Here is a 20,249-nt window from a genome sequence, read left to right on the forward strand (position 1 = left end):
TAGATATGGAGTCGCACCAATGATGATTGAAGTTGAGTGTAATCCCCACCAGACCTTTAATTGCCTCATATGCATACTCCTCTAAGATAAACAAATTGCAGAGTTGGGCGTCAAGTGTTTCCTTGCAATTCATGCACCCAATGTTGCTGAAGTATTCCATATTCCAAGATAGTAATCAACTCTCTTACTCCCTGAAATCTGCTCAACACTCAACTTAATCAGGTCATGAGGCTGAGCCTTGGGGGAAGCCAATTAATAGGTTCTGCGACATCTAGAAGGATCGATGTGAAACCACACATGCCAAAACAACCTAGAACACACAACTTGCCCAAAACTGTCCTTCTAGCCTTTCTTGTCAATCACATGCATCTTAGGCCGCTGACATTGCAAGTTTATGTAGGAAGTCTGCTAAGGTTGTGCTCAACCGATGCCACCTACTCTACAATCACAGGCCTCGAGATAAGAGGCATTATCCAACACCATCCTGATTTCTTTCCATCAAGTCTTTTCTACATAGTTCTGTAATCTCTACGCTTATTGATGTGGGATCTACTGACAGTTCTACCACATTTGAGTTGACACCCAGATTGGCAAAAAGATCTGCCAATCGATTACCTTCCCAATGGATGTGAGAAATTTCATATGGTTTGATTGTTTGTAGGAGAGTGTGTATGCGTGGGAGCCATTTAGCCAATTTCCAGTTTGTAAATCTAGAGTTAATCACCCCATTTATAATTATCTGTGAATCACCTTCGATCTGTACTATCTGTTCCTATGTACTAGGTGTATGTAGTGGCTGGTTACCTATGAATTTTGGTGAGATGGATCATTTACTATATGGACACTCTTGCATTCCTATTTTTTGAGGCAAACTTCCATCTTCAATTGATTAGTTCTTCACACTTTGATGTTTTTGCCATCTATATCTTCGAGTTCAGTTGTTTGCCTTTGTTTGCCATCTAATTCGAGTAGTGTTATTTGAGGGCACTCATGCAGATTACAATCTTCTCTACCTGATCATCTTCTATTTTAGTGGAGGTTCTTCAAATCGACAGTTATTCTTCAACAGTGTTTGCAACTTCATGCTTCAGTGGTGTTCTTCATGTTCATCCTTTGTTCCTATTTTCTAGAACATTCTCTAGTTTGGAAGCTTCTTCAGTCATTCACTAGCCTTCATCTCTTTTTGGAGTAGAGTTTTTTCCCATGAGTTTTTCTCTATTTCTACTCTTTACAGAGATCTTTTGTACTTGGGTACCTCATCAAGCCTAGTTGTCGGGACCCATTGTTACTTTCATGCATTTTGCTTACATGCATTTCTTAGTCCTTAGTTGATTTTAGCTACTCCCTAAGTTAATCTTAAGGGGGAGTGTTAGAGCTATCATGTTGTGTCTAATAATTATTTATTTAATTATTAATCTATTATACTCTACGCTTAAGTTAAACTTAGGCATTTAATAATATTGTAGGTATTTAATAATTATTCAAATTATTAAATACACTTTATCCCTTTAGGGTTTCTTTAGGGTTGCACAATCTCCTTTTATAAGGATTGTATTGTGATTTTTTATTCATTCCCTCTTTGAGTGATAATCTTTTTCTTCAGAACCATTATTTCTTTTTTGCCTCCATTCTTCTCTTGTGATAGGTATTTTGCTTGCAGGTGTTCTTGGGATCTCTGAAGTTGTATTTCTCAACTTCTTTAGTTTCAGTTTGGGATATTACTTGAAGTAGACTTTATGCTTCATTGTGACATGTTTTGTGGCTTCTCTTTGGGTAGATTCTTATTTTTTTGTAGTAGCAATGGGATGGTGGTAGATGAGAGCTTGCATGTTTGATATGGTGGTCACTTTGGTTATTGTTGTAGATATCTTGATGGAGCACATGGAGCAATTTGATTCCTTGATTGTATATGTGGCTAGAAGGATTGTTCCCCTATTCATGTTTGAGGTTTCTTTCTACCCCTTATGCAATGTATACAACAAGTAAAATAATGTTGTTAAATGGGTGTTGTAAACCTTGCATAATTTGTGTATAATTGTATTATTTTATTATTATATTTGGTGCCCCTAGGGGAACCTAGATGGGTCTGCATCACATAGAAATTCATTTATTGGGACCACTTGATGAGTTACATTGTAACATTTGGATATTATATTATATTTATTTAATATTAAGAAATGCAATTTTATAAATTGAAAAATTAGCACTCGATATTAAATGTGATGTCAATGGTTTCATATCCTATGGTTTTATTCACATGGTTTTATGTAATACCAGTTGGTTGTTTGTGGGAGCTTGGTTCTATAAAAGTAACCACAAGGATGGTTGTTTAAGGTTGGTAGGTTGGCAAGTTTGTTAAGTTAGCATTTGTGGAGGTTTGAAGCATGGCATGGGATGTGTGGTTGCATGCTTGTTCACATAGAGTTCTTGTAGATGGCTTGTGGTTAAGAGGTGTTTGTGGATGTATTTTAATGTTGTATTGTTGAGTAATACATGATGGATGCATGATTTTGGAGGTAAGTTTTTTTCCCTCATGAGGGTTTTCCCAGGGTTTATCTTGTGTCATAGTTGATGTGTATCTTGTCTATTCTTTTACATGTGGATTCTAAGCACTTGTTTGGTTTGATTTCTCATTTGGGCTATGTGAAAATTATCTGTATCAATGTTTTGATTTCAATATTATTCTCTAAAATCTATAGTTATCTATATATTCTCATTGTGATTAATAATGTCAAGAAAATATCTTTAATGTATTTAGGGGCCAATTGAATTTCCATCGTATTTATAAAAAATGTATTATATTTATCTCTTCTCCTTGGTATAGTATTAGGTAGACATCATAACTAACTCCAAGAGTTTTCACAAAAAGTGAAAATGCTAATTTTTGAATAGAACCATTCTTTTATATGCATCTACACATTATTGGCCTTTCTCACTCAAGGAAATATTTACAATCAATTTATCCTAGGTCACTAAGATAAATTATATATGCATATAGACATAATGAATTTTTGAAGGGGAAGTAATCCTTTGAAACTCAAATTTCATGTCAGGATTATATTTAGAGGTATAAATCAAGTGTGGTGTAAACAATAAAATTCCCCTAACATATTGAAAAAATGTTGCACGCATCAAGAGTGAGAATGTTTTTATTTATTACTTATTGTACCCTATAATTCCTTTGAAGAATAAATGCACCTTGATAGTATGAATTGGATAGATTATTGGGGTTTGAGGCTTTGTGTGTGCCCTCACACGAAGTGTCAATGTGTGTGAAATATGTAATTTCCTAAATTGCCCTAGTGCTTGAATTTATTTCTAAGATGGGAATAAAATAAAATCCCTAAATTTATGTTTACAAAAGTATCAAGGTTTCATGATGTGAAGGAAACACTCACAAATCTAATAGGTTTAAACCTAAGTGAAAACCCAAACTATAAAAACCAATGAGAAAATATCATAGTATGAAGTAATGTTAAATCCTTATGGTACAAAGAATGAGAAAATTACCTCATCTTGATCAAAAGTAAAATTTGGCCCTTGAGAGATGAGCATTTTGAAATCGATAAAGAAAATTAGAGAATTAAAATCATAATGCAAATAGTATAAGATTACTACATTATGTCAATATTTTATGTTACAAAGGCTATTTAAATTCCAAATAGCATAGAATTATTCAACCTCTATCTAATAAACCTTTAGAGTCTTGTCAAGTATGAATATAAATAATTTCTTATTGAAATTTATAAATCTTTGATGAATTGCCAATGAAGTAACACTTACAATGTTTGGTGAATTATTGGGTGAAGAGGCCTGGAATAAAAAAAAATAAAACTAGTTCTTATAACTATTGAAAAATTAGAAACAAACAAGGGAAAGGCACATTGATTTCGGGAAGTAGGAGGATCTTACAAATGGAAGTGAAAGAGAAGAGTCAAGGTTATAGGGTATGTTTACTCATTTTGCAATTGTGAAATGAATTATGTGATTTTATTTTGATGTCAAGTTAGGTATTTCAAAATTATTACATATGGTTTAACTTGATAATGAAAAGGTGCGTTATGGATTATTAGGAATACATTGTATAAAGTACCTTTGCAAATGCTAAATTAGAAAAGGTGCAAATGATTAGAAAGTGCTCAATTACCTAAGTCATAGTAGGCTTTCATATTTTATGTGTGCTTTTGCATGAATGCAAAAAAGGTTGAATGGTTTGAAATCTTAGGCCAAGTTAGGGCCTTGGGAAAAAATGCACGCAATGAAAATGTGTAAATGGGTTAAGAAAGCTTGATGACTTAAGTTATGTTCAGATTTTAGGCTTTATTTGCACTTTTGCATAAAATTTAATGTCCAAGAAAACACCAATTCATTGATATCATTTGTCACTTCCTCTTATTGTTGGGTATTTGTAGTTCCCTTATACCTATGCACAAAGTGTAAACATTCATGGAATCCCCAATTTCCCAAGAACCAACTTTTATGACATTACTTAAACATATTTTTGACAAATTTAAACTATTGAATTCACACCTATATCATCTATCCAGAACCATTTCACATTTAAAACTTCATTTCAAAATGCTCAAAAGTGTATGTATTTTTTTATGAATGTGAGCGTGTATCTATTTTATATGAATGCCATATCTAGTTGTATCCATATTGGGGTTCTTAAAAATGGTTGTATTTGTATCGAATATTGTATTCATATTTGTATTTATATTTGCATTTGTGTCCATGCAAATTTGAAAGAAAGTCAATTCGTTTGATTTTCTATTACCCTTTTAAAAAGAAGAGCTTATCATATTATAAACAAAATTTAAAAATAAAATCAACTTTTAAACTATTTTTTTGTTTTCATATAAAAATTGAATGTTATGATTTATAAATATAAAACTCAAAATAGTTGTTAAAAGGACTTCCCATTCTTTAATTCTCATTGTAATGGTAGATGGTGAGCAAATTGTACCATACACATAGTTGTCAATATCAATTGATATGCATGAATATATATAATTTATATTTTTTGTCACAACCCTCCTTTATCACTTTTGGATTTAAAATACAATTCTATTATATTTTTGATAAGCTATTTAAATGATTGAATGAATATCATAAATAGAATGAAAAATAATAACACACACACACACACATGGAAAACATACATTATTTTTATTTGTTTATTTTCCACATCCAATTATGGCACATGTTGTAGCAAGAATAAGAAGCTTCTAGAGCATTCTCCACAACCTTGCATGTAACTCCCCCCAATGAAGTTTAATCAATTTGCATGAAGTCCAAAATTGGGAAAGAATCTCCCTTTTAATTAAATTTTGTAGATAGTGGAATGGAGGGAATTTTCTTATAAAATTGTATGCAAATTCAAAGAAGGGAGTTGATTTTGTTTGGAAGGAAATTTCCCAAGTTTTAGAAATAGATCTTTTCTTTGGTAGTCTCATCTTTCGTTGTAGGAATTCTAAGTTGTTGTTGAAGGATTTCGCTCAAGTTGCAAGGAAGGATCAAAAGGATAACCAGTGGATTCAACATCAAGCTCGATAAACTAGGTTCTCTCCCTGTTATTTCACATTCGCTTATGAGGAATTTGTATTATCAACAGTTATGGATCTTCCTTCATATAAAGAAATTCTTTTATTTGTTTTTAAATCTTTTATATGGGGATAGATAATAATGATGATGCTTTCCTATAGTACACGTAAAAGACAGTTATTTATTTATTTTATTCCCTCAAGAAAATATGCCCAAGATCTTACTTTTTGTTTTTTCCAAAGATTTTAGCAAAAGTAAAATCATATTCTTTTATTTGTTTAAAATCTCTCTCTTTCTGAGATTAAAATTCTTCCTGTGTGATTTGAATCTTTAATCCATCTCTCTGGTTTTTTTGAATGGAATTTTGAATCTCATTCTTAAATCTCTCTGTGATTATTTTAAATCTTTGTGATTATTTCCTCTGTGGTTATTTTAAATCTCTCTCTGTGATTATTTTAAATTTCTCTATGATTATTCCCTCTGTAATCATTTTGAATCTCTCGGTGTTTATTTTAAATCTTTCTATGCTTATTAATTAGATAAATCTCCCTGTGAGTTGAACAAAGACCTCTCTGTGAGTATCAGTTGAATAAAATCCTCCTGTGAATACTAGAAACGAATCCTAGAAATAAACAATTTCCCTCTGAAGTCTGGAAATAAACTCCCTCCCTATGAATGCTGGATTAAGCTATCTCTCTCTCTGTAAATGTTAAACCCCTGTTTACTGTGAAAATCAATCTAAAACAATTATTTGATCATCTATTTTATCCATGTTCTTACTTTCATAAATAAATTTTCTTTTGTTTTTATATATATATGATTAAGTAGGGAATATGAAACCATATATATATATATAATGTTTATTTCGAATGTTAATATATATTAATGTCACATTATAATTATATTAAACTACATCCAAATGTCAAAATATATTAATGATTATGGTATGGTCTTCGAAAAATATTCAAAGGCATGATGGCAGCATGCAGGGGCGGCGACTATTGTTACCGCCGGGGGTAGTAGTACCCCCCACTACCCTGCGGTCACTGTCAGTGGCCGCAGGGTAGTGGAGTGGACCACGAGGCCCCCTCAACCCTGCAGGCCTGCACATGTAGGACCGTAGGGGGTGATGGGACCCATGGTCCCCACTCCCTCCTATTTGCTATTAAACAAAGCAATTTCGCTTTTTTAGTTATTATACTCTTTGAAATTGCAAATTGGAATTTTTAATAATTGTTTTAATTAAATTTTAAGTTAATTTTTTTATAATCATTTTTAATTAAATTTTAAGTTAATTTTTAATAATTTTTTTAGTTAAATTTTAAGTTAATTATCAATGATTGTTTTAGTTACATTTTTTTGTTAATTGCTAACAATTGTTTAGTTAAATTTTAAGTTAATAAATTAGCAAGAGATTGAAATAAAAAATTATTGTCTCAATCCCTTTAGGGGTTTATTGGACTACTTGATCAGTGATTTTGGCTCACTTAGAAACAAATAAGTCTTATTATTATGATTTGATCCAAAATTTCCAAAAGTATAAGCTAATCTCTCATTTGGAACTAGTAACTCTATAATTTAAATATTCTCATGATCGAAGTAAACATTACTTAATCTCATATGTAAATGTCACTATTATTACATCATGCGCATTACTTATATGTTAAATTGCATTCATTGATGAGTAAGTTACCTTCCCATTATCTTCATACAAGTTACATGTTTTAATATATGAGTTCATAATTGCCTTTATCATACCATTATATATTAATTAGTTGAGTTGTAGAAGAATGGTATTTCTTTTTATCAAATGGTACTTTGTTGCCATCAAAGTAGTTATTCAAATAATTAACTTTGAAAGGTCTAATTATGTACATTAATTTTGTGATTATTTTCAAGCATGATGTTTTCATAGCCCTTAGTTAGAAAACTAAATAAAAGAAGATGGAAACCAAAATCTAGTAGCATTCGGTATATACGGTGCCTCTGGGTCACGCTTACGGGTAATGCCGTCATGTTGAACTACTGCATTTAGCGCCTAATAAAGCTACATCAATGACGTCTGTGGCATTGTCCCTATAAATCGTCGAGGAGTAATAAGGGACACTTGGAAGCTAAAATCCAAGGGGCAGGTAATCCCCCTTGGATCAATAATCTAATAAGATAATTATCAAATGATTTTACATCCGTTGAGTTAAACCATAGTAAACCCCCTTTAGGATTGGTTAAGTAAAAATGCTTTTATGGAATTAATTTTTGAAGAGATATTGTTGTCGATTGGCAATTGGTCAAGGGTAATGCTTATGATAAGAATTAGGATCTAGTTATTTTAGGCCACAAGCAATAGGCCATCTTAAGCCTTTGTTTAAGTGCTACCACTGTGGGTAGCAACTACAGAGAAACTGTCTCGGACATTGACCCTAGAAAGGGTTGTGTACCCACTAATCACTTTACATCAAACCATAGAGTAGAAAATGGAACTACATACTTTATGCCTTGATCCCATGCTGAAGCGGGTATGTAGGCCATCTTGGGACATAGTTGTCCCTCGCACTCAGGTGTTCGTGGGTGGGGTCTAGGCTTGATAAAAGAAAGATTGAGTAAGAATCCTTTTTTGAAAGATAAGATAACTGAATTGGAAAAAGTAATTCAATGCATACTTGGAAGGAATCCCGTATGGATTTGCTTGACTTCCCGAGGCTTTAAGCCAAATTCCAAGGTGGAATTCAAGCTTGTATTATGTTATTAATTACTCCCAAGGACGGCGACCTCGGTGCACTTCTATTAGAAGAGTGTAGTACTCAGTGAGTGGCTCAGGACCCGAATGGTCCCGATGAGTCTAAGTCTCTGGCCAGAGCACCTCCTATCCCAATTGGCTAGATGCCTACCTCGCATGGGTAGATGCCTATCCCGATTTGGATAGATGGCTATGTTGTATGGGTAGATGCCTATCCTGTATTGGATAGATGAAGTCTTATGTCCCGTATGGTTAGATGTTCATCTCGGATGGATGAATGTCTAATCCAAATGGATGGATACCCAAAGTATGTGATTGAATCAAACACAAATGATTAAATTAAACCAAAAAAAAAAAAAAGAATGGTTAATTTTTTTGAGTTAATTATGATGGGTTACTACATTTTTGCATAATATAATTCATTCACATTTAATTGTTTCAATTACTAAATTTTCATTAGATTATTAAATAAATTATTTTGGATTTCATTAACCTCTAAAAAACTATATGAATGAAAAATTTAGACCAATGTTACATAAAGGAAGAAAACAAATTGAAAACCACAACATTATGTTATAGAGTTCAATCCAACTCACAAACATTACAAAAAAGATTATATAAATATTAAAATCAAATGAAAAGAGAGAGCCCCATTGATCTATTAAGGACTAGTCTCCTCGGATTCAAATGTAAGATAGAGATGAATGACACCAAAAAAAATGACAAAATGGTTTAATAAAAAAATGAATTATTAGTTCGAGAGACAAATATATCCAGCCTTATAAAGATCGACTCCATAACAAATTATTGAAAAAAATAAATTAATTTTTTTAAGAACACTTAACCAATTAATTTTTATTTTTTTAAAGTAATTATCATAATTGACCATTCCATAAACCATTTTAATCATTCCATTTCATAATATTCACTTGTGGTAGGCCTGTGATTATCTTTTAGTAATTATTACAATTGGGAAATCGACAGCCATTGATTAGTGGGGCAAAAAGCAGATAAAGTATAGCTAGTGCGAAAGAAATAGAGGCAAAAGAGGTGAGATTCTTACGGATACAATGAACACTTGGTAGCGCATCTTTTTTGCCTTTATTTCTTTCTTTCCGCACTATAATTTTTTTTTGTTTTTTGTGTGCAGTCAATTTCGTCACCGCATTGAGTGGTACCGATATTGTGATTATATGCCAAACCAGTCGACATCGGCATCAGCTATTTGCTCATCCAATTCGTCATCACAAAATCGAACATTCCTTAACTTCCGAAACATTCGAAGTTTTATTTAACACTCCCGAAACTTTCGCTCCATTAAATGTTCTCTACTTTAATGAACTGTTTTTAAATTTATAATATAAATTAGAGTATGAAGGAAAAAAAGTCATATACAATGTTATTTATTTCGTAGAATATTTTAGGTTTCATTCTAAATCAATAAAATTGTTTTGCATCTAATTAATTATGTGTAAGAAATTTGTCTATATAATTTATATATAATAGTTTATTTTTAGAAATAATATACTTACATTAATAAATTTTGAAAGATTTTATTTTTGTTAATATTAATGATTTATGAGGAGTTTTTGTTTGTTGATATTGACACTATATTTTTCATGTTTTTTAATTTAAATTTTTTTTTTTTTAATGGTAAGAGCTATCATTAAAGGGGATAGCACCCTTATATTAATTTCCAAAAAGGTTTACATAAAGACATCAAGCCTGATAGTAAGACCACAGTTAATATTTCTACCTATCTAACCCCTGTATACAAATTCTGAACAGACACATACTAACTATCCAACCCCACAAGCTACTATGCCACCTAATCCACCCCTGCATACATATTTAAGATGATTGAACAATACATCAAGGACAGAGTCAGTCCAAATCCTGATCAACATTAAGCCCCACCATTAAGAGTTTGCAATATGAGCCCTGCAAACTCTTCAACATTGATTACTGTTTATGTTGCTCCAGCTGAGAACCACCAAGTTTCAGAGTTTGTAACTCTGCGGAAAGGAGCCATATCCCCATTTAGTACGACACACCTGAAGACTTCCCAAGCATTTTCTCCAAACCTCCTCATCATCTCCTTTAATTCTTCCCTCTCCAAACATTTGCATTATGCCCTGTTTCTCTTACTGTCATCGGACTCATCACTCCCTTCATCCTCACTCTCCTCCTCTTCATCCTCAGAATCCGTGGGGAGTAATACGTCCGACTGGAAGTATATCTTCAAGATACTGATCCATACATTCTCTGACAGGCTTAAAATGGAGTTGGCGATGTAGTTCCCATTGACAGTCTTAACAAAGCCACACAGCCGCTCCATGGCTCTCTCCCTGGATTCCATGACATCCACTAAAGGCATAAGAACAACTTCATAGATATGGAGTCGCACCAGTCACGATCGAAGTTGAGTGTAATCCCCACCAGACATTTAATCGCCTCATATGCATACTCCTCTAAGATAAACAAATTGCAGAGTTGGGTGTCAAGTGTTTCCTCGCAATTCATGCACCCAATGTTGCCGAAGTATGCCATAGTCCAAGATAGTAATCAACTCTCTTACTCCCTGAAATCTGCTCAACACTCAACTTAATCAGGTCATGAGGCCAAGCATTGGGGGAAGCCAATTAATAGGTTTTGCGACATCTAGAAGGATCCATGTGAAACCACACATGCCAAAACAACCTAGAACATATAGCCTGCCCAAAACTATCCTTCTAGCCTTTCTTGTCAGTCACATGCATCTCAGGCCACCGACACTGCAAGTTTATGTAGGCAGTCTGCTAAGGTTGTGCTCAACCTCTGCCAACTACTCTACAATCGTAGGCCTCGGGACAAGAGGCATTATCCAATACCATCCCGATTTCTTTCCATCAAGTCTTTTCTACATAGTTCCGTAATCTCTACGCTTATTGATGTGAGATCTACTGACAGTTCTACCACATTCGAGTTGACACCCAGGTTGGCAAAAAGATCTGCCAATCGATTACCTTCTCGATGGATGTGAGAAATTTCATATGGTCTGATTGTTTGCAGGAGAGTGTGTATGCGTGGGAGCCATTTAGCCAATTTCCAGTTTGTAAATCTAGATTTAATCACCCCATTTATAATTATTTGTGAATCGCCTTCAATCTGTACATTAGTTAATCCTTTCTGTTTACAAAGCAACAGACTAGCCATGAGGGCTCTAAGTTCCGCTTCATTATTTGTGTCATTTCCAATATGTTCGTAGGTACCTGACAAAATATTCCCATCCTCATTTCGAATAACTGCACCATATCTGGCCAGCCCCAGATTGGCTTTGCAAGCCCCGTCAAAGTTGAGTTTTACCCAATTTCTATGAGGCTTGGCGCACCAGACATTTTCCTTGTCAATTCTCTTTTTGCGATAATGGAAGATAACATTTTTGAGAGACCAATTCCTCTCCATTTTCGCATCCCAATCATTGAATCTGAACTTTGTGACATTCCTTGATTTACCATAGATAGCTTCTTCAATGGAAGCCTTTAGATTGCTAAAGACAACATCTATTGGTTTAGATGTCTATTTGAATATTTGTTTGTTTCATTCCTCCAAATTAGCCAGACAATCATTGCACGATCCACTAGCCACAGTGCTCCCCACTTATTCTGGCTGAACATTGGCCATGAGATAAGGAATTTCTTTAGGGACTCGTTCCTGACTGTGCACAAGTTCACCATCCTTAGAAACCATTCCCATCACTTTTGAGCAAACGTGCAGTTGAAAAGCAGATGATCCACCGATTCTTCCTCAGTGTTGCATAACACACACCATCTTGATCCATGGATACCAATTGTCTTGAGTCTATCGCCAGTGAGAATACGCCTGTGTAGGGCTATGCATAAGAACGCCCCTACCTTAGGCAATATCTAGTTATTCCAACAAAGCTTTCCCGATCAGTTCAGATTGATAACTCTATGCCTCTGCACTTCATATCCCAACTTAACACTATATTCCCTTGACTTAGCAGCACACCAAAAAATACAATCCTCATCTCCTGAAGCTAAAATCGTTCTATTTCTCAGAATACCTTCTAGCCTTTTACACAATTCTGAGTTACTTATTGTTATCTTTTTCCAAGTCCTAATGCCGTGACTATCAACATCCTCAAAATAGTTAGCAACCTGCACTCCTATTGCAGATTCAATGGAATTAATCAAATTATGATCTTCGAAGATTTCTGAAAGGGGCAATTCACCATCCCAAGAGTCTTGCCAGAACTTATCCCTGCACCCGTTACCAACTTTCTAGGAGATGTGGTTCGTAATAATGTCCCAACTTTTTGAAATAAAGTTCCAAGTGGGAGAGCCCTTCTCTATATCAGCAATTGTGAGGATTCGATCTGGTGCATCCAAGTCCAGATATTTTTTCTGAAAAATTCTACACCACAATTTATTGGGATTCCTATACATTTTCCATACCAATTTCGCGCCAAGGGCCATGTTTTGGATATTCATTTTCCTCAACCCTGCACCCCCATCCTCTTTCAACATGCACATGGTATCCCAATTTATCAATGGTATCCTTCTTTGGTCCTTAGCCCCTTCCCAAATGAATTTCTTTAAAAGATCATCCAATTTCGCACCGACCACATTTGACATATGAAAGCATTGCATGCTATAAATTGGAACTGTTGGTAACACATATATTATTATTAAAAGTTGACTAGCCTGCGTAAGCCATCTATTCTTCCATTGTTCTAATTTCACCTTGCATGAGTTTAATACATCTTTCCATATCTAGGATTGTCTACTTCCCTTATTAAGTCTGATCCCAAGATATTTAAGAGGACAATCAGTGATACTAAAACCCAGGATATGAGCGATGCGATTTTGATTCAATCTACTTGTGTTAAAAAGGAATATGTGTGATTTGTCCTTATTCATTTCCTGCCCCAATAGCTGAGAATATTCCTCTAAAACTTCCAACACTCCTTTGGCTTCCCTCACCATAGCTTCTCCAACCATAATCGTGTGATCCGTGAACTGCGAGTGGGTGATGGGCTCTAACATTCTATGGAGTCGAATGCCACTCCATTGTCTGGCTACTTGTTTTTCTTTGATTAAGTTCCCTAGAACTTCTGCCATCAAGACAAAGAGAGCAAGGGATAGAGGGTCCCCTTGCCTTAGTCCATTACTCGCTTTGAAGAAACCATAGACCGCACTATTCACCAGTAAAGAGAAATTGACCGTGAATAAACAGAAAGAGACACAATCTATCCATTCTTTCAGAAATCCATAGCTTTTTAATACCTTAACCAAGAATTACCAAACCTTGTCATACGCTTTTACAACATCAAGCTTTATGATCATACCAGTTAATTTTTCTTTATGTATGGAGTGCATTACTTATGACACAAGAATAATGTTGTCTGCAAGTTCCCTTCCAAGAGTGAAGCCATTCTGGTTTTTTGAGATAAGGTGAGGTAAAATCTTCTTTAGTTTGATGGCCATAGCCTTTGAGATCATTTTGTATATGGTATTACATAATGATATGGGCCTAAAATCACTCATTGAGGTGCAATCCTATTTTTGGGGATTAAGGCAATGAGTGTGTTGTTCATCTCTTTTACAAACTTCCCTTTTTTCCTGAATTCTTCCACAACCATCCAGATGTCCTTTCCCATGAACTCCCAACATCTCTGATATAAATCCGCAGTCATACCATCAAGACCAAGGGCCTTGTGTGGGTGAAGCTCGAATGTAGCATTTTTTATTTCTTCCAAAGAATGTGGTTCACACAACATTAATGCCTCATCATCAGAGACCAGCTTATGTAGGATTTCAGATAGGCTACCATCAAATGCACTCCAAGACTGATTATTGCTCCCCAAATTACTCTCGAAGTGATCTAGTGCAGTTTGCACAATTTCAGCCTCCGTGTCTCTCAAATCTCCACTATCATCCAGAATTGTCATGATCTTATTCTTGGTCCTTCTGCCCTTTGAAGAGGCATGGAAAAAATTTGTGTTTCAGTCTCTCTCTACAATCCATAACACTCTTGATTTATCCCTCTAGTAGATTTCTTCTCTATTCAGTAGCTCCGCATATTGTTCCTTAAGTAACTTTTCTTTTAGATAGTCATTGTGGTCCATCCCTACAAACATGACTCTATTATTGATTTCTTCCAATTCTTCTTCAATTCTTAGTGTTTTTAGTGAAGATATTTTTTAATTAGAACATATTCCAATGCTTGATTTTATTTTTAATATATTGCATTCTTTTAACAAACTGGAAGCTAGGGGAACCTGAAAATGTGTTTCTTTCCAACCACCAAGACCTTAGTAGTTCTGTGAATGAAGGGTCCCTCCACTAATGCTCTGAAATTTAAAATAATTCCTATTCTTGGGAGATTCATGATTGCTGGATAACATAATCAATAGGTGATCCAAACCAGCTTGAGGGATAATATTAGTGTCCATGGATAAACTGCCATTAACCCACCATTCCCCCACAAAGAAATGATCCAATCGTTCAGAATTTTTTTGACAAATTGAGTCTTCTATTAGTCCATGTAAACTTACCATTTTTGGGAATAACATCCATCACCTGGCATTTTCATATGAATTCTCTGAAGTCCTCCATTACTTTTGTACTTTTTATGAGATCTCCATCTTTATCATCTATATCAAGAATTGCATTGAAGTCCCCAGCCATGATTACTTTGGGCATCTCCAAAACTTACGGTTGATCATAGATCTCTGACCATACCCTCAGTTTTTCATCTATTTTAACTGGACCGTAAATGTTAACAGAGGGAAGCCAATACCTCCTGCTTTGTTCTTAATGTTTCAGGCCATCCAAAACTCATTGGATGCAATTGGATCCACCTCAAAGACCTCTGAATTCCACAACATTCCAAGACCCCCAGAGGAACCTCTGGCATCTTGAAACAACCCTTCCCATTTATAACAATACTTAATGAATTCAAGCACCTTATCGCCACATAGCTTTGTTACCTATAGTAAAACCATATCAGATGCAAGCTTGATCAAAGATCTTTTGACCAAGCGTCTCTTGTTAGGGGTTGATAAACACCCGACATTCCATGATGTGATTCTAATTTCTTCCCAAGGGAGGGGCTGCCTCCCTTGGATTTCCTTATGAAGTCCCGAACGCTGACAATACCCTTCTCCGTGGCTTTTTCTTCTCTAATTTGTCTATTGCTTTTCCTACCTTTAGTCCTCTTTGCTCTGCCCAAAATGGTATTAACAAATTGACTAATTCATCTGGGGTCCAGGTTATCTAAAACATCTTCCTCTTCTTCTGGTTCTAAGTTGCTAGTGTCAGATTGCACTGTGCAGTCCCCAATATCGTTGGCAGTTGAAACCCCTATCGAGGGTGTCACGGTCCAAATCGGGATGACCTCCCTCATAGGGTTGTCTAATTCTAGATCCTTTTGATAGGGCTGAGGATTACGTTCAACATGGGTGTTGTCCTCTGGTTGTGTCACAGTCAACTGTGCCCTCGCATTCATTTTTTCTAGCCAGATCATTTTTTCATCCCTCTATTTTTTTGTTATATGCCCTTCGCACAAAGATTCTGCATTTTTTGGTTTGGTGTGTTTTGCTTCCACATTTTTGGCATGCATGGATTTCTTTCTCAACTTCAATGTTTTGCTTCCAAATCCCATTAGCCGTTATTAAATTAATGCAAGAAGGAATCTGTTTGACTGCAACAATTCTCATCCTTGCATACACATAAGAGTCATTATCAATTATGTCCTCATCGATTTCTAGCAAAGTTCCCAGTGATCTGCCAATTTTCTTGAGACATGGGTCCCCCTAATACTCAATCAAAAGATTGAACAGTCTAATCCAAACTGGTGAATCATAAGCTGCTAGATTTAACGGATCAAAATTGGGAGACCAGGGTTGAATGTATAGTGAAAATTTTTCAAAACACCAGTTTTTCGGATTTAGGGCTTGGTCCCTTTCTTCTTTTTTTGCAAATATTGTGACGAAAAAAGCCTTTTGGCAGGTATTTTACCACCACATGTCTGCCCCAATTTTTCTCCACCCAAGGCGTGATATATCTCCTAGGTTGCTTTGGTCCAATGATTCTGGAAATAATGGCAAGGTCTTCCCAAACACACTTCTTATCCACTACTTCACCCATTAAATTGATAGATATCTGATCGGGAAAGCTAGTATCTTCAATGGATTTAGGATGTTCCTTATCCGCATCATCAACTAGAATGTTATCGTGATTCTTGACTCTGTGAGTCGGACCAAAGTCGTTCCAATCGACATCCACAATGCACCATTTTGTCAAATTTTCCGAAGGTTGCTCCTTCCTGTGACCATTGGTAATATCATCTTCCATGTGCCAAAATTGTTGTAAGCTTCTAGTAGGGATTCGCCTTCCCGAGATCTTCCATGAAATGAAACCCTCTGCTCCTTGCCCACTATCTTCTGCGATTCGCACTCCTTCTACCTCTTGCACGCCCTTTGCACTTCACTCGCCATAAGTGGAATGTAAATCTCCATGTCAAAATATGCATTAAATCACCATTTCTAAAATACAAAATGTTGATGGACATCAATAAAAGTTATGGTTAGTGTTAGGTTCCAAACTGCTTCTCCACAATCCCAGAATATATATTGCCTTCAAGACTAGGGATTTGTCATCAAGAGAGAAAAGACGAGGTTTCATCAACAAATTATGGATGGTTAAAGGTTAATTACTAGAGTGGCTAGTATCTCGTGCACTTTGGGCTCAACTCTTAAAGTCATGATGGATATTTTGAGAGGCATTCTTAATAGGTTTGTACATCAACTAATATGTAATTTTACAAAAGGAATCAATACCTAGACCTAATGTATGCTCGATGCCATTTATCATCACTAGGTCAAAGACGAACTAGCTGCATAAAACCTCTTGTATAGTTGATAATACCTTACACAAGCACCTATGGATTTGGCATCAATGTTACAACCATCTAAGATATTTTCACTTGGTGTTTCTTATAGATTGGCAATGTGCATCCATATTGATTTTATTTCTTTCATGATTTAATAGTTTGGGTTTTCTTGATATTTGTTCACTAGTTTGTAACGTTTAATCATAAACAACATGCTACACCTACTGTAATCCTATTACTAATAAAGATGGAGGTGATAATTATAATTATGGAATGGCAAACCCTTCAACTATTGGAAATATTGTTAATGATGTCAAAGTGTGTTTTGTTCAGGAAGGGAGATTGTTGAAAATATGGTCATTGATTTCAAAATATGAATGTTGGAAATATTGTGGTTCATGACAAATTTTGATGGCAAAGTTTAAGAGATTTTTTTTATTACATTAGCTTCAACTGTTTGGCTAAATCGTGAAATTTTTTTATTTTTTGAAAGAGGTATATTTGGAGGTTGAATCACGAAATTTAATTACTTTGAAATAGGTGTAATTAGAGGCTAACTCATGGAATTTTATTATTTTGAAAGAGGTGTAATTAGAGGCTGACTCATGTTATTTTTTTTATTATGATTTAATTTTATGGGGCCAACCTATGTGTTTTACATAATTAATTTTGGTGCCTAAAGGGGTATAAAAAGGTTAAGCATGTGAGAAATGTTTTATTCTTTGAATATAGAGAAAAGAACATAGAGTAGATTTAATACGAAGCATATTTTTTGAATTCTAAAAATGTAGAAAAATAAGTCCATTTAATGAATAAACAACATCCAAAAGATGATTTTTTTCAAAAGAGGTTGGTGCCTCCTAAAAGAAAAGATTGGTGTCTCTTTCCAAGTTGGTGCTTAGTTTTGGGATTTGGTGTCTCTAGTAGGTTGGTGTCTACAAATTCTATTAGTATCAATTTTTTTCTTCAATGGGTTGGTGCTTGTGAACACTATAAGATCATTTTTTGTTGTGGATGGATTTTGTTAGTAGATCTAAGTAGTTATTCTCCTTTGTATTCCCCTAAAAGGATTTCCACTTAAATATTGTGTGGATATTGTGTGTTTTATATTATTGTGGTTGTTAAATTTCAAATAAGTAAAAAAAAATCTTATACTAATTCACCTCTCCTCTCGATATAATTGTTTGGACATCAATTAGTTTAGATCCCAGGAGAAGACATGTCTTTTCAAGAAGGTTTTTCCTCAAATAGAGCTCTATTTTTTTAAAAAGCAAACAATGCATTCTAAAGCATAATGATATTAACTTATCTAATGAATTTTGGATTTGACATTCGACAATCAATAGTGAGTGGTCATATAGATCCAACATCTCCACCAGTGAATTAGGATAGAAAGAAGGCTAGTTGAAACAACTCAAAAGCCATGAATGTTATCTTATGTGGTTTATTTGAATCTATTTTTGTTAAGGTAATACAATGTGATTCAAAAAATGAAATATAGGGAAAACTTAAAACTATCTATAAAGATGATGAAAACTTTAATAAGGCTAAGCTCCAAACCTATAGAAGATAGTTTGAGAGTGTGAAAATGAAAGAAAAAAATGTTGTAGCCTACTTGCTTCATGTGGATAAACTTGTCAAAACTATCAAAAACTTGGTGAAAATTTTAAAGAACCAATGGTCGTGCAAAATTTGTTGAGGTCACTTCCCTCAAGATTTGATGCAAAGATTTTTTATATTGAAGACATAAAAAATCTAAATTGATTAGCAATTGATGAATTTCTTATGATTCTTACAACATATGAAATAAGGAATAAAAATGAGAAGTCATCAAAATAAGATGTAAAATTCAAATTTTCAAAGAAGATGAATAATGAAAAGGATAAATAAAGCTACAACTTAGATGTAGAGGAAGATCATTTTATGATAAATTTATGGAAGGATCTAGAAAATATAAAGGTAATATACCATTTAAATGATTTAATTGTGGTAAAATAGGACATTTTGCTACTAGGTTTCCATATGTAGAAAAGGGTGATCTAGTAATGATGAAGGAAGCCATATTAACAAGAAGAAAGGAAGAAAACATGATTAATAAAGAATAATAACTTGCATAAATGTAAGAAAAGCATCTACTCCAAAAGGAACAAGAACCCATCCAAAGGGGGTGATGAAAGTCTCTCAAATAGTGGAAAAGAAAAAAAATTATTCATGTCAGTAGGAACAAGGGTTGATTACATCATGAAAGGTAAAGACAACCGTGTGAAAGAAAAGATGGACTCAAAAGAGGGAGAAGATGCTAAAATTGAAACATAAGTGGATCTTGAAGAAGAAATCATTTTTCCCTTAGTGAGATCAAGAAGCTTAAGAAAAAGAATCTAAAACAAAAATTACAACTGGAGCAACATGAAGAAGATGATTATGATTCCAAAGAAAAAAAATGTCACAAAACCTCGAGGAATTAAAAAAGATCATCATCATGAACCTTAAGATTCAACCAGAAGAGGCAAAAAAGATATGAGATGTGGTGAGAAATCAACTAAAGACAAAGGAAGAAGAATGTAAGAAGCTAGAGTCTAACATTGTTACCTTGAGGAAGGAACTAGCAAAAACAAGTGCTCAATTGAATAGAAGTGTAGCATCGTAAATTGTACACCCTTAATTGGGTGGTACAATTCCACACTTAGGTTAGCACCTGCCTTAGTGTGTTTGCATCTTGCATTTAAAATTACCTTTAAGAATTTAATTAATTAATTTAATTAAATCTAAAGTCTTATTTTATCTCTCTACACATCATAAAATTGGCCCCTTAACCCTAAGTGTGCCCCTTTTTATTTTATTCTCCTAATTAATCATTTCATCAAATATCCTAATTATGTCTTATTTCGACCTTCAAGGACCGATTTTTCATATCTAAACATCGCAAATTTCCACAAACTCATGGAATTTTCTTTAAAATCACAATATCTTGCTTCCCAAAAAATTTGGTGAAAAGTTGGTCAGACCATGTGTTCGGACCATGTTGGTACCAACATGGTCTTGACTTTTTCTCTCCGAATTTTGGGAGCAT

This window comes from Cryptomeria japonica, chromosome 10 (assembly GCF_030272615.1).
Source record: "Cryptomeria japonica chromosome 10, Sugi_1.0, whole genome shotgun sequence".
Classification (NCBI taxonomy): Eukaryota; Viridiplantae; Streptophyta; class Pinopsida; order Cupressales; family Cupressaceae; genus Cryptomeria; species Cryptomeria japonica.